Raw genomic sequence first — 14,909 nt, forward strand, 5'->3', positions numbered from 1 at the left:
TTAGAAGTAAAAAAACTCAAATCGGTCATGATGGATGTTAGCACTCTGATAATTATTTTGAAGTAAGAAGAAAGAAAAACCAAAGGTAACCACAAACCACTTTTGGAGATCTGGACCTAGCCTTCCTTATGCTCAGAGAGGGCTCTCTCTTTAAGGTTTAACTTTGTTTTAGTTAAGATGATTTTAGGCTAGTTATTGCTTGCACTTGGGTTTTATTTTGAAATTTGGTGGTGAGATCACTTTACTTAGATGGAAAAAGGATTGGATTATACCATTGGGCTATGTAGTCGGATGTTTGACAAACAAGACTGGATTCAATTCTAACAACAGTGTCTACATGGCAAGGTAGATAAGTTACTGCAGATCTCAGAGGCTAAATGGTGAATGGCTTCAAATCGGATCCAGGGAGAAATTAAGGGTTCCCTAGGCCAGACTTTGGAAGGAATGAAAGAAGTCAACCGGGATGGGAGAGCAATCAAGGATTCTCAGATCCGGGTATCAGAAGAAAACATGTAAATAAATTACTGTGCAAAACAGAGTGTAATTAAACAAATTCTGTATGATATTTCTAGTTAATTCATTTAGATTTTAGAACACATTTAAGATTATGAAAACACAAAAGAAAGGTAACACAATAACACAAAGAAAGTACTTCACTTGCAAATGGCTCATCTCATGAATCCTATAGTGAAATGCTATTATTACTTGCTCCAATCTGTTGACTTGAAAATAATACAATCACCCTTAGGTTCAAGATCACAATAACTCTACAAATGTAAAATAATCCACCATAATACTTCAAATTTTGAAGTATTTATACAAAAAGTTTATTACAAAATATCTCAAACTAATTTGAGAATTAATCTAGGAAAAGGAAAATATCTTCTTGCAAGAAGATAGAGACAGCTATTGAACTGTTTCATGTTGTCCCTTTTATTTTGGTTCTGCTGAGTGTTATGCTTTGATTTTTAGCCCTTTATGCTGGCAGGTTGTTTGGCTTTTACGTTGGATAGTCTATTTGACTTTCATCTTTCATCTAATACTCTTTCACCTGATACACTTTGACTGTGCTGACCTGTCTTCATCCTTTTACCATGCTCATTTACTTTTTACTGTACACTTATAATTTACAGTTTATAATTTACTGTGTTTTTACTATAGTAAATCATTCAGTTTTTGCCATGTTTCTTCATCTAGTAACTGGATGTTGAGAATTTTCCTATATATCTCATCGGCCTTTGTATATTTTTCAAAAGTAGGCATATTAGTAAATAAGTGTTTCACCTCATGCTGGAGGTAAAACAAATTTTCAAAAGTCTGGTATAATACTCTGTTAGTTGGTATACCACTCATTGATGAGGTATTTTCCTGTTCTTTGACCACTTCCCTAATTTTCTTGTTGTAGTCCTCATGTATCATCAGTTTATCACTTATGAATAAGGGACTAGGTAGTCCCTTTTATCTCAAAAGCTCAAACTTGGTCATAAACCTGTCAATGGTTAGTTGCATGGTTTGACACTTATCTTCTAAATTTAACATTAAATTTCTCTTAGCTAGGACCCTCTTGACTTCCAAAATGGTACCTGTCCTGTCAGGTATGTCAAGTTCTTGTAGCTCATATTTTTTCTTGGAGTTAAGGAATTGAATAATTCTTACGGCTTCCTCTCGCTTTTCTTCAAGCTCTTCTTTGACATTTTGGATGGCTTGTGTAGCCTGTTTGATCAAGTCTATCTGCTGAAAAATGACCTGGATAGATGGCAAAATATCATTGACAGAGTTAATGATATTGGCGCATAATAATTGTTTGGGCTTTCCCAAAGGCTCACTCAGTGTTAACTCTTTCTCCAGACTTTTCACTCTCTCATTCATTCTAGTAGCCTTCTATTGTTCTTCTTTATGCATGATCTGGGCTAACCTGCAATCTGTCTCTAGACTGGTAAGTTTCTCTTTTAGCTTGTTCATCTCACTAGTCTAAATGGACATTTCTTCCATTTCCTTGACCAGCCTATTTGCTTCATCACCTATGGTACCTGTTGTTGTTGATGTCGTTGTTGATGTAGTTGTTATTGATGCTGGCAATGCAGTGGCCATTGGACCTATGTGAGCTAATGTTCATTCCAATGTGGAAGGCATAGTTGTGGTCACTGTAGGAATGACAGCTGGAGGAGCACTGTATAGACTAGCTTGTTTGATCTAGATCAAGCTATCTAGTTCCTTTTCCATTTCCTTCAACTATTCATTGAGTTGTAGCACCAAGTCCATCATCTCCTCATGATTTGTTTGGCTTTCTAGGACTTCTTTTGTTTTAGGGTACTGTGACTAAGGAAGCTTGAACTGTTTCTTAAGAGCTACAATGTCTTCATTTTTCTTCTTAATCAACTATTCAGCAGCCTTAATGTCCTTTGGGTCATGGCCCAGCTCAATGATCAGGTCTTCTAAGGATTTGATCCTTGTGTCTTTGGCACTGGAAGATGCTTTTTCTAGTTTTTACTGGGTTGTCACATTGTCTAATGAGTCCCTGAGCTTGAATGTTGCCATTGCTTTTGTCATGAGGGTGGAGTAGATCATCTTTCCAGCATGCTTGTGAAATTCTATTTGATCTATGGGATGCACATCCCTTGCTAAGACCTCAAAGTTGGTCTTCTTGTAGTTTGTTATGGTTTTAGGCTGTTGTACAATAGGTTGTAGGAAAGACACCTACATTTTACCTTCTTTGATGTCAAAGGCTGACATCAATCTGCTCTGGTTTGGTGGTGTCATCTGCATGTACTTGGCATAAGTGTCTGCCTTGAGCTTCTCATTCCTCATTTTAATCTCCTTGAATCTTTCCTTGATATCTGCTTCCTTGTCAGCTGGCCTAACAAAGGAAGACACCTCCACACTCTTCTGTCTCTATATAATCTGGGTGTTTGAAGAAGAGGGTTGTTGTGTTTCTGCTGATGCAGCAGTCTCAGTTGTTTGTCTACTCCTTTGCCCCATTGCATCAGTATCAATCATTTCTTCTGATGCAATGTTTTCCTCCTGTTCAGAGACAGGAGTCATTTTGGGCCTTTTTCTTAGTTGGAACTGCTGATCAGTGGTGTCCATAGTAGAGCTTAATGCTTCCTCCATGTTTCTTTTGGGATTCTTCTCCTCATTGATAGGATTCTAAATTATGGGAGGAATATTCATTGGCTCTTCTAACTGTGGGACCTGCAAGAAAGAGCTTTGGTCAAATTGTTTCTCCAAGTCAATCATGGTGTTCTCCACATCCACCATTGTGTTTTCCATATCTATCAATGTGTTCTCTACCCATTCTGACTAATTAGCATATTGTTCTATGTCAGGTCTTGGGTAGTGGATGTAAGGTCCCAGCTTGACCTTTTGCCTGAGTTTGTTTATAACCCCATGAGGGTCATAATGCCAAATGAAACTATTCTTGAATTTGAATTGTTGGAGTATCTTATCAGCTTCAGGCCCAGCCTCTCTGGTGTTGCAGATGAAAGGGCCCATTTGGTTTTTCATTTTAAACTGTGTTTTCTTCCTAGCAGCTAGGAAGTTGACCTCATCCACACCTATCATTTGCCTGAAGTATTCCAGGGCAAATATTCTCATTGGGAGATACTTAGGCAATTTGTAGGGGGGTAATTCACAACCATAGATCCTAATTTCAGTATGATTTTGGTAGAGGTACCAGTCTCCTACTCTGCTATTCTTCGCCAGTTGCAATACTCTCTTGATCTCAGTACTGATTCTAGGTTGAGTGCTAGAATTTAGCGTGTTCATGACGGTGAAAAAAACATTCTATGAAGTCTGTGTATGTGAATGTTGTGTTATACTTGTGGACCAAGGGTGTCTAGTAGATGACTGATCTTTCCTTTCCCCTGGTATCTGTTTTCTGAATCTTCACTGGGAACTTGTCTATTTGGTAATATAGGGACATATGAAACATTACTGAAGAGTATTTGAAGTCTCTTTAGGTGGGAAATCTAGTGAATTGTTCATGCATTCTGTCTGCAATGAATTGGGCATAATAATACATAATGGCAGGACGTTGGCCTGGAGTGAAAATGGACAAGAAGGCCATAATTATTTCATCCACAAACTCGTCTGATGTGAATCTTAGGATGCTTGAGATCATGGTGATTATTCTCCTGCCAGTCTCTGAAAAAATAGCAAAAACATAGGGTGGAATGTCTTTAGGAGTATGGCGCTCCTCAATGATGAAATTCTAAAATATTTTTTTGATCTTAGTTGGGTCCAATGTGGTGTACAGGTCCAACAGGTGTGCAATGGACAAAGGAGTCAAATTGTGGCTGGGCTAGATTTGAAGCATCTGGTTAATAGACTCAGCAGTAATTGAAAACAAGAAGTCCTGGTTTGGGGCAATTATAGCCCTTTGGCTAGGGATGTAACATGCATGGCAGAAATGTACAATGTCTGGGAATGGATGGGCTTCTGGGAATGTATAATTGGGCAAACTTGATTCCCAAAGGTTTATGTCATCAGCATGGTTTAGGAACCTATCTTTGGCCCAGCAATGGATTCTCAAAAGGTTGTCTTGGGTGACTGTGTCTTTGATTTGAAAATCCCTGTCTGCCAGGGCCAAATGGTCAATGTCTAAATGAGGGGTTGTCACTGGTCTGACATCCAGAGAGGTTGGGGCAACCATTTTTGTGATAAAATGTGGAAAATTGGGCTTTATATGGCTTTGGGAGTGAAACTTGAGTAATTGAAACCAGGGTAGGGTACTAGTAGGTTGCAGGTTAGGGTTCTGGTACTTTGGCAATGGTAGACTCTCAATTTAAATTGAAATTAATTAAATTCTTTTAGTTATTTTAAGAATTTAATGTTCTTTCATTAAAGAGAGGACGATTCTGGTTTTTTGCTTAAATACCTGGAATTTACAGTCAGGGCCGCAACTGGTTTTAAATTAGGGTTTGTAGAGGGCTTTGGCAGCTAGGATGGTGTGCAGTGGTGGCGTCAGAAGGCTTTGATGGTTGAAAACTGGTCGCAGAAGTTCATAATGTGCAAGTGCTTCAGAGGTTCAATAGTGAGATTTGAGCAAAAAAGGGTGAAAATGGGGGTCAGAAGGCTTTTAACAGTGACTGGTTGGAAAAATGGCAGGGAATGAATGTTTTATGAACAATGTTGGTTTTCATTTTGGCGAGGAGGTGGTTTTGGAGGCCATCGCACCGCTTATGTGGGTTGGGTGGTATTTTGCCGGGGGAACATGATCTATGCCAAAGGCTGACACGTAGGCAAATGGGCCCCAAGCAAAACTGCCCATATCGCATGCTCTCGGGTCATTAAAGGTCGAACATCGCGCGAGCATGATATGGGCGATGGCCATTGGATCTGGGGGTGGATGATCGGACGGCCATCGTGTGGGAAAGTTGTGCGGTCAGGCGATGGGGCGGAGGTTAGCAGGACCCATGGGTTTTAATTACGGTTTAGAGTAATTAACCCATGTTTAAGTGGGGATTAATTAAAATGCAGAGTTTTAGGGGTAGCGGGGTTAGTTTAGTTCACCAGGGTGGCGGGTTAAACTCAAGTTTAGTCAGGAAAATGGTTAAGTGGCGGAGTTAGTGAGGCGGGGGTTTTTAGAGTTAGGATAAAGGGTTTAGAGGGGTTTTTGAGTAATTATTGAAGTCAAAACATGATTTTAAAAGGGTGGAAATGGGTTTCACACTTAGGAGAATGGATTTTAGGAGCAATTGACTAGGGAAATGTGTGAAACTAAGGGGTAGGAGTAAAAATTAGGGGGAAGGGGTTTTCATAAGCCATGAAGGGGTAAAAGCGAAATTAGTGAGCATATAGAGGGGGTGAAATGCAATCAAAAGGGAGTTAGGAAAATTAGCTTATGAGCATGCTTTTTTCATTGATAACTGCTCCTGCACACTTAAAACACATAGTTAAGTATGATAGTAGAGCTTATGTTCCAAATAACTTGTATTTCTGCAACCTTTTTTTACCTACCCTAACATTTTTTCTTCACTTTGGAGGGTGAACTTAAGCTAGAAAACCCTTTTCTTTCCTTTTCTTTTATAAAACAAACTATCTATTTCTAACCTTATATCTTACAAGGGCTCAGATTAAACTGATGAGCTCCTTTTATTTCTCTACCTATCCAATGATCTTCCAAGATTAAACTGCTTGGTCATATTTTTATTCTCTAACTATAAACATGAAATTCAAAGCATGAAATAGTCAAGATTAAGCAGTTTGACTATCATGGGTTGTGGCATGTATGACAAGCTGCACACAACCATTATTTAAGACAGTAAAGTAAAAAGTAGTGGCACTTGGACTTGCACACTTTCATGATATGTTTTTTGTTTGGGGTTCATGTTTTTTCATTTTTTGTATTTTTGATCTTTTCTTATTTTTCTTGTCCTTTGATATTTCTTTTAGGACATACCCTCTTTACATTTTTTAATTTTAATATGGAAAACATTTTCAGAAAGCAAAGGTATGTACAATATTATAAGAGTTAACCTCAGCCAATTCAAAATTATGAATCGTATCACTATAGGACTCTAACAGTGGCTTCACATGGGGATGGCATTTTTTGGTGAAATGTCAAGAACTATGAAGATTAGTAGCCTTTGAATTGTGACTATAGTTACCTTGTGAATTGTCCTTCTGCGATTTTCTGCTTTATTGATATTTATGACAGTAAATCCTTCAAAGCTCAGGGACTTCTCTCCAGGCTTCAACTTCAAAGGATCACCATCCAATCCAATCTACACTCTGCAATGATATGTACAATGATGCAAAGTAAAGTGAACTATTGTGAGTCAATGGAAAAATAATGCTTCAACATTCTACCATTAACAGTCCTCCTAGTAGATCTGATCCATCTATGGTTTCAAGAAAAAGGCATTGTTGCCTCTATAGCCATAAATGACATAAGGCCCCTGCCACAAAAAATAAAATTTTCCATGCTTGACTATGTCTTCTCTCCTTGAATCCCACTTAAGGACTTTGTCTCCTATGTAAAAATCATCTGCTTTAGTCTTTTTATCAAAGACTTTCTTGATCTTTTCCTGGATTACCTGTGATTTTACATATACTTCTTCTCTGGTCTATTGCAGGTGTATGGTCTGATTTATTCTTCTCTGAATATCATTTGGTTCCACCTGTCATTCTTGGATGATCTTCATAACTGGCACTCCCAAGGATGATGGGAAAACTGCATCCATCCCATAAACCAGTTGATAGGGTGATGTTCCAGTGGACTTCTTGGTAGTCAGTCTATCTGCCCATAAGGCATTGACTAACTTCTTGTTCCATGTCTTTTTGTTATCCTTTAGTAATTTTTTAATAATATTGACCAGGCTTTTGTTGGATGACTTTGCTAGTCCATTACCTTCAAGGTAATAGGCTGTGGAATGGCCAAGGGTGATGTGGTACTTGTTACAGAAATCTATCATTCTTTTGGATTTAAAAGCAACTGCATTATCAGTAATGAGCTTCTGGGAACATCCAAATCTTGACAAGATATTACTCTCTAGGAAGGAGATTATGACAGTTTCTATGGCTTGCCTAGAAGGTATGGCCTCTATCCATTTGGTAGAATAGTCTGTGGCTGTCAAAATCCACTTGTGTTGGGCTGAGGAGGTTGGGTGTATTTCTCCAATGAAGTCTAACCCCCACTGTTGAAACTGCATCTCAGTGGAAATTGGTTTAAGAGGCAAGGGTAAAATATTTCTTTTTCCCTCAAAAATTTGGCATTTATTACAGGAGGTCACATTCTTTTTAACATCTGCAAACAAAGTAGGCCAATAGAAACCAGCCCTCAGAATTTTTTCAGTAGTACTCTTCCAGTACAAGTGTCCTCCACAATCCCCTGCATGAAACTGTTGGAAATACTAAGGGGGGGGTGAATCAGTATTTCTTTTCAATTATTATTTTTATTGGTTAAATTATTTATATTTAGAACACAAAAATAAATAATAGGAATAAATTCTTTTATTAATATAATATTTGCAATAAATCAAGTACAATGTATATAGGGCTTCAACCAGTTGCCAAGCACCAACTTGGACTTTTTGTGAGGCTCCAACCTCCAGAGCACCAACCCTGTCTTGTCAAGGCACCAACCTTGGATTTAGGAGCACCAACTCCCAGGACACCAATCCTTCCAGTTCTGAGGCACCAACCCCAAGGGCTCCAACCCTTTGCTGTAAATTGTCTGGATATGTTTGGTAGTAATTCTCTGCTCCCAACCCTGTTGGACCTATGACTTACTTCTATCCTCCTGCTTCTTCCACGTCTGCCAGACCTTCAGCTTCCTCTGTTTCTTATAGTACACACCCTGTAAACTTTCCTTGTTCTCTGTTATAGATGCCCGATACGCCCTGACCTTTGGCTTCCTTTTCGCTCGCTTGATCTTCTGGCTTCTCGCTCTTCAGCTTCCTCTGTCTCTTCGAGTTCACCAATACTCAAAAAACACGTTCATTTGGAAGAGAGGCTGAATTACAAAAGTGTTGCATATTAAAATTATATCAGAGAGGCCCTTTTTAATATTTATACAATAGACTCAATATTTACGGAGGATTTCATAGGAGAGGCTATACCAACAGGGAGGTCCCACATGCCACGTCACTACCTCAATTCGTTGTCGCAACCCTTTGGCTTCACGATATAACATTGTCGATGCCCCTATTTCTGACGGATGCGATATCCTAATAAGATTCTTTTGATAACTCAATCGGGTCCACAACTTATATCGCAATCGGCGGTTGGGTTCACAAGACTTATCGCAATCGGCAGTCTGGCAGTGTCAACCCTTTTGAACTTTGCGATTCAATGGATGCGATATTTAGTTAAGCCATGCTATAATGGTGTAGCAGGTCTGCAATGTTATCGCAATCACAGTTTTCAAGTGGCATTGCTTTGTGACATATAACATCCAATGCTGATGTGATATACTATTAAATAATGTTATAATGGTATAGCGGGTCCACAATAATATCGCAATCGCAGTTATTAATGTGACATCCATTTATGAATTGCGATATGAAAGTGATCCAAAATCTTTTGCTTATAGATGTATTAAAGAATTACATGCATAAATTGTAGCTTAACAGAGAAAACTTAATGTGCACATGAGACAAGAGGAGAAACACATAAAGCATGAAAGAAGACAACAAGACTTGATAACAGAGTTCGTCTATCTTGGACTATGTCTTCGGGCCCTGCTCAATCAATGGGGAGGCCTTCATTCATTAAATGGCATAAGAAAGAAGAGTACAAGCATTAGATACAAAAAGGAGTTTTATACCTCCATACTGAAAAATGGCTTAAAAATGCAGAACCCTTATGGAGAAACGGATAGCGCCATTGTGTTCATGGCGTCGAGAAGTGCTAAAACCATATAAAATTTGTCAAATTCTGACAAAATGAAAATTCGGCGCTCCTGCAAAATTCTACCTCGAACTGTGTGCACTGCCTCCTATGCCTGAGCGCACTGAAAACTGTGTTTAAATACAAATTAGCCGACAGATTTTTCAAGGAATCTATTGTGGCACAGTTGGTAAAAATCGGAAAGTGGTTGAGGAGGGGTCGGGGGAACAAATCCCGCCCCTCCCCTTTTATCCATGCAATATTTTCATATGTAATTTTAGGGGGTGGATCCACCATACTTGGTGGCCCGCTTCCCCCATTTCCACTGCGCCTTTTAATGGTTGGGTGATGTGGAGGGGTGATGGGGTTGACAGCCCACGCCCCCCACTACATTAATGTAAAGTGGTTGTAACAGTGCCGTGGGAGGGGTCGGGGGTCGTGCGTGCCCCTCCACCATTATTTTATTATATTTTGTGTATGTTGTGGGGTGGCGGGGTTGGTGGCCCACCACCCCCTTAAAAAAAATAATAAATAAATAAAATAAAATAAAATGGTTTATATAACAAATATTGTTTTTTTTTTTAATTTTCAATTTTGGACCGAAGGGGTCTTTTTAAACAGGCAACAATTTTTCCTGGAATCTAGCCGGCGTTGGCCGGATTCCGTCTGCTGAGAAAGGCCAGATTATGTCTTTGTTAAGCTTACCCAGTCATCAGAAATTCAACCCAACTTTCACTGCCTCTATCTCCTTCATCCGAACTCAGATTGGAGTGTCGTTTGCACCATTGTAATCAAGGCAACGAGCACTTCGATCTGATGTCAAGTTCATCGCCTTTCCACCACTTTGAATTTTGAGCTTTTCCCATGCCACTGTGTCTGAATATCCACCTGGATCAATCCTCCCCATTGAGGAGCTTTTGGACCGCCAAAAGCTTTATTAGTCAATTGGCAAGTGAGGGAATTGTTCCCTCACTCTTTCCTTTTCCAGCCATTTTTCCTTGGTAGGGTGCATCCCCTTGAAACCAACTCGAAGGTATTCCACATCTCCCCGTCGTGAATTCCTGGTTCTTCTGTCAAGGATGATGTCTTCAGGTAACACATCGAGATACTCTAGTGCAAAGTCATCAACTGTAGGAAGTGTGCCCACCTCCTCGGTGTCCATAATCAATGGTGGCTCATACAGCTTTAAGTTCTCCACATTCACTACATCTGCATATATATCGACAAATCAAGACAAAAGGCATTGTTTCCAATCTTCTCCAAAATGGTGAATGGACCATACTAGATTGGTCGCAACTTCTTCCCTTCTCCCTTCATCTTGTCCTTGCTGATATGGAACCACACCTTGTCACCCACTTGAAATTGATGGTCGACTCGGTGTTTGTCATGTCGAGCCTTCTATCGGGCTTGACTTTTCTCCAATTGCTCCTATAGTACTTGATGAATCAACTGGATCCGTTGAATGAATTTTTGCGCTTTGTCCCTATCATCACGTCCACTGGAATCATCTTCCCTTCCAAAGACCATATCAAAAGGGTCTTTTGGCAAGTAGCCAAAACATGTCTCAAATGGTGAACAATGTGTAGATAAGTGCACTGCTCGGTTGTAGGAATGATGCACATATGGAAGATGCTCATCCCACAACTTAGGATGTTTTCCACAATATCCTCGCAACAAGTGTACCACGGTGCAGTTTACAACCTCTGTTTGTTCGTTAGTCTATGGATGAAATTCCATGCTTCTTTTCAACTTGGTGTCCATCATCTTCCACAAGCTAGTCCAAAACTCTTCGAGAAAGCGAGAGTCCCAATCTGACACAATCGATGTGGGCAGCCCAAAATGGACCCAAACATGCTGAAAGAAAAGATGAGTAGTCTGCTCTGCAGTGATCTTCTTTTTACAAGGCATTAAAATACACATCTTACTAAAACGGTCAACGATGACATACAAATAGTCGTGACTCTTTCTAGATAAAGGAAAACCTCCTACAAAATCCATCGACACACTTTCCCATGGACGTCTCAAAATAGGGAGTGGTGTGTATAGCCTGAGTTTTCTATTAGAGGGTTTTGAAACAAAATACATCACATAACCCTTTACATAGCGAGTCACAATGTTCTTCATATGAGGCCAAAAACAAAATCTTTGTACATGAAACAGTTTTTTCAATACCAAAATGACCAGACACAAGGGAGGTGTGCGCCTCCTGGATTACATGTACCCTTTCTCCTGTGGGTATGCATCATTTGCCAAGGTGATACAATAGTTTCCCCTGCAAGTGATAGTTGTCCACCTATGAACCATGGGTTAGTTTTTCATAAATCTCCTTAAAGTCATCATCGTTAGCATATTGTTCAGCATAACTTTCAAAATATAATGAAGCATTATGCAAAATAAAATAAGCAGAAATAGGAGGGCGAGATAGCATAACAGCCACTTTGTTGCTAGTTCCCTTCTTATACTTTATTACCAGATGAATCTGTTGAAGAAAACCCATCCACCTGAAATGACGAGATTGATGCAACTTGGTTTGTGACTGAAGATACTGCAAGGGCTGATGATCCATGTGGATGATGGTCTCGTTGTCAATCAGATAGTGTTTCCACTTTTTCACACACTGGACCAAGGCATATAATTCCTTGTCATAAGTGGGATAGTTTATCACAGCCTGAGAGAACTTCTCTAAATGGTAACATATCGGCTTCTTTTGTTGCATCAGTACAGCTCCCATGGCATATCCGCTGTCGTCTGTTTTGATCTCGAATGGCTATTGGAGATCTGGTAAGGCCAAGACCAGTGCGGTGCTGATCTTTTTCTTTCAATGTTTTGAAGGACTTCTGCTACTTTCCTCCCCATTGAAAGACTTGCTTTACACTTGTCAATGCATGTAAAGGTGCTGCAATAATAGAGAAATTGGCAATAAATCTCCTCCAATATTGTATTACACCCAAAAAGCTGCGAACCTCGGTTACACTAGTAGGTTTAGGCCAATTTACAATTGCTTCAACTTTAGAAGGATCAATTTTTAGCTGACCATGACCAACAATATGACCTAGGTAATTCAAAGAGGTTTTCCCAAACTCACACTTTGACAATTTTACATAGAGTTTTTCGTTTTTCAATACATCAAACACTTTATTCACATGACATACATGTTCGTTCCAACTTTTACTAAAGATAAGAATATCATCTAGATAGATAAGAGCAAATTCATCAATGAAAGGCCTAAAGAGATCATTCATGACCCTCATGAAAGTGGTTGGAGCGTTGCAAAGTCCGAATGGCATCACCATCCATTCGAACAACCCCTGTTTGGTCTTGAAGGAAATTTTCCACGCATCCTGCTCTGCAATTCGGACTTGGTGATAACCACTACGCAAATCCAATTTGGTGAAATTGATAGCATTCTTTAACTGATCTAATAAGTCATCAATGCGGGGAAGAGTGTAACAATTTTTCACCGTGATTTTGTTTAATACACGATAATCCACGCACATCCTCCATGTGCCATGTTTCTTCGACGCTAAGATAATCAATAAGTCGCATGGAGAAGTACTCGATCTGATGACCCCTTGGTTCAATAGTTCCTGCACCTGCTTTTTGGTCTCCTCCATCTCAATGGTCCACATCATGTACATGCAAATATTTGGTAAAGGAGCATCATGCTGCAAATGGATCTCATGTTGGATTTCCCTCTTTGAAGGTAATCCCTTTGGTTCCTGAAACATCTCATCATAATTAGAAATTAATTCACAAAATTCCATTTTATGCACATGATCACGACCCTGGAAAGCATCGGGTATTTCTGCATCTTTTCCCCTTACAATCATAAGCATGAAACCCTTACTGGAATTCACCAACCTCTTCATTTGTCCTGCACTTATAAGGCTGGCGTTGATTTTAGTTTGATGAGCCCTTACAATATATTCTACCCCATCTTTTGTGATTTGGTATTTGTTTTCATGATGGAAGAAGATTTCCTTTCTATCATATAGATATGGACTTCCTAACACCATGCCACAGGTATCCAATGGTATCACATCAAGTTTTACCTCATCCACTAACTTAGAAGCGATCACAAATTTAACCTTACACTGCTTAGTTACATTTAGTTTTGCTTTATAATGTATCCATCCAAGTGGGTAAGGTTTTGGATGTGGTGTAGTTTCCAAGCCTGGCTTCTTTACCAAGGACTCTAAAATTAAGTTTGCTTGAGATTTGGTATCAAATAGACTTTCCAATTTCATGTGATTTATGATAACTCTAATATGAAATAGTTCAATTCTCTTTTGTTCATTAGGAAGAGACTCATATATTGAACTAGTACCTTCATGTGATTTAGAATTAACATGAGGTGTAAGAGTAACTTTTGTTCCTACTGTTGTGATCAATGCTTCATCTCTGGAATCGGATCCAAGGTCTTGCTGCACAGTTGCCACTGTCTTTTGCTTGCCTTTTCCTCCATACTTCTTTGGTCTCTTTTTCGGGTACTGTTTCCAACAATGATCATCATCATGACCTTCCTTTTTGCAGTGATTGCAATAAGGTCTTTCTCCTTCATCTTTCTTGGTTGATGCCATCCTCTTCTCCTTTCCTTTTCCTTTCACTTTGGGTTCTCGATTTGGAGGTTTGAAAGGTGGTTTCTTGAAATGATCTTCTCTTTCATTTTTGCCCTTGTTCTCAAGATGGATTTCCTTCACACTAGCGGAGTCAATAGTAGTTGGTTCAAACAATAATGAATGTCTAAGGTAACTATGTAATGACCCAATATACTTAGTTACTACTTCAGGTGAGTCAAGTGCAATGTCCAAATTAAGTGCCTATTTTCTAAATTCCTCTGTAAAGCTTTGAACATCCTGGCCTCTGCCTTGCCTTAAGTATTTCCAATCCATTAAGGCTTTTTGTTTATAACCCAAGGGATAGAATTGTTCCTTTAATGCAGAACTGAAACTAGGCCACGCGGAAAGAAGATTACCCACACTCTTACTGCTTCACAATTTTCTCTCCCTCCAAACGAGAGTGGTGCTACTCAGCTGAAGAGAGGCTAGCTGAATCTTTGCCTCGTCCTCATCGATCTGCTGAATCCTGAAGTAGATTTCAATCTGCCTAATAAAGTTGTTAAGATTTTCTGCATTACTTTCACCATTAAACATGGAAATATCAAATTTGACATCTAATTTAAAGAAAGGTTTCTTATATGCATCCCTTGAATTTCTATGATGATGGTGATGAGAGGAAGAAGAACTTTCACTCATGGAAGGAGAAGGAGGGTGTTCTTCTCCACCATTTCCATCCACTGAACCTTGTTCTTTTGGTTTTCTCTTCTACTTTCTCTAGCCTTGAAAGCAATTGACCGACATTCTCTGCCATTGAATAGAAGGTTTTGCGGAAATTGCACTCCTCTTCAAGACGAGCCTCTTCATCTGCCATGTTTCTCCTTCGATGTGCACGCCCCGCTTCGGGATCGAAATACTTTAGTTTCCCTTCGCCTCTTCGGAGTCTGTTTCTTGTTAGCATACAAACATGCAATTCACATTTAAAAGGACCTGCTCTGATACCACTTGATCCAAAATATTTTG

This window comes from Pinus tabuliformis, chromosome 4_2, assembly GCF_031772625.1.
Source record: "Pinus tabuliformis cultivar Carrire ecotype Pingquan chromosome 4_2, CPIR1, whole genome shotgun sequence".
In the NCBI taxonomy this organism is placed as follows: domain Eukaryota; kingdom Viridiplantae; phylum Streptophyta; class Pinopsida; order Pinales; family Pinaceae; genus Pinus; species Pinus tabuliformis.